Source organism: Dipodomys spectabilis, unplaced genomic scaffold, assembly GCF_019054845.1.
Source record: "Dipodomys spectabilis isolate Male_0828 unplaced genomic scaffold, ASM1905484v1 ptg000179l, whole genome shotgun sequence".
NCBI classification, from domain to species: Eukaryota; Metazoa; Chordata; class Mammalia; order Rodentia; family Heteromyidae; genus Dipodomys; species Dipodomys spectabilis.
Window position 1 is genome coordinate 6,241,988 of NW_024870856.1, and position 1,922 is coordinate 6,243,909.

The window sequence follows — 1,922 nt, forward strand, 5'->3', positions numbered from 1 at the left end:
AGCCGGGTCTCCAGGGCCTGTCACTTCGTCAGCCACTTTACCCACCGCATCCGGGAATGACTCCGTCTGAACCGTGCAGTGCCTGGCAGGCGGCGGCGGACGGGAGATCGTCCATCTGTGCTCATCACAGTTGAGCAGGAGGCTGCACAGCTTGCCATCCAACCAAAGAGCAAATCCGAGACAGTCTTCACCAGGCATGGAGGCACTGTGGGGAGAGAGCCCCCCTTCTGCACCCACAAAGCCTTCCCACGGATGAAGGAAGCCCTGGGCTGCTGCGGGAAGCCCAAGGAGGTCGCTGCTCCCCGAAAACGCTTCTTAGAACTGACCGCCAAGAGCCACTCCTCAGCCTCGCGGCTGCACAGCTACTCCCTCTGCCCTCACATCTGCCCAAATACAGCTTCATTTCCTCTTCTCGCCACACTGCCCCAGCTGTATCAGAATGCAGAACATGTCCATTTTTACACCATGGACAAGGGAACAAGCTGCTTCCCAAATGCACAGGTTTTGTTGTTGCTTGTGTGTACACAGGTGTGTGCACTCACCAGTACTGGGGCTTGAACTCAGCAAGGGCCGCTGCCCTACCACTTGAGCCACAGCTCCACTTCCAGCTTTCCACTGGTTAGTTGGAAATAAGAGTCTCAGGGATTTGTCTGGCCAGGCTGGCTTTGAACCTCAATTCTCGTCTGGCCCTCGGATCTGCAGAATCCACCAGACCTGGGAACCTGTCTTAAAAAATAAACCTTCCAGTCCTAATGCAAAGCTAGAGAACCAGGGTGCTGTGTTCGCCAGCGCAGCCGGTGACTCTGCTCCCCGCTCAGCGGGGCCCGGCTGGCAGTGACGCGTGCTTTCCACAGGCGAGGCCGCTGGCGTGGCCTGTCCTGGCCTGGCCTGTCTTGCTGGCGTTGGTACGCTCCCGACATTTCCCAGGCCCAGGGCTCCGGTCTGTGAGCGAAGGGCAGACAGTCATCGTGTTCCCGGCAGACACGTTGACAAGCTGGACGAGGCGCTCTGGGCCCGTCCACCCCACCGCGGCCAGACACAGAGCACACTGCGAGCAGAGGCCGCACTCCTGCAGAGCCACAGGACTCCCCCTCGGCGTGGCCCGAGCAGGAAATGAGACTTCCAGGCTCAATGTGGGATGTAACAAACCTACAGCCAGAGGGAATGAACCAAAGGGCAAAGTCAGCCTAAAAGACGTGATGCACAGCCGGGCGCTAGTGGCTCACGCTGGTAACCCTAGCTACTCAGGAGGCTGAGATCTGAGGCTCATGGTCCAAAGCCAGCCTGGGTAAGAAAGTCCATGAAACTCATCTCCAGTGAACCCACCTGAAAACCAGCAGTGGAGGTGTGGCTCAAGAGGTAGCATGCTAGCCTTGAGCTAAAGAGCTCAGGGACAGTGCCTAGGCCTTGAGTTCAAGCCCCATGACCGACAAAAAAAAAAAAAAAGTCGTGATTCAAAGCTATCCTGGTGCTAGTACCCCAGGTCTACAATCCTAGCTACTCAGGAGGCAGACAAATCCAAGACACTCTTACTTCAATTAACCAGCACAAAAATCTTGGGGTGGAGTGTAGGTCAAGTGGTTAGAGCGCCAGCCTTGAGCACAAAAGCTGTGCCACATTTTGGGACCCTGCGTTCAAGCCCCAGTTAGATGTGGTGGGAAGCTGAGCTGTAAGGCCTGAGTGGGAACTGTGAGCCACTGAATACATCAAGACTATGTTGCACTGAAGTAATAAGGCCTTGTTATCTAGATGGAAGTGGAATGGAACACAGAGAGACAGAGCTCTGTTCAGCCTGGTCTCCTGGGGTTGAGGCCAAGCTGGCCTGGCTAGAGAAGCAGGAGCCTCCTGCAGAAGGCCTCTGCCCAGCTCTGCCACTAGGGGGCAGGCCTGCCCCCCGGAGGAGTGCATCCAGGTCCCTGTGC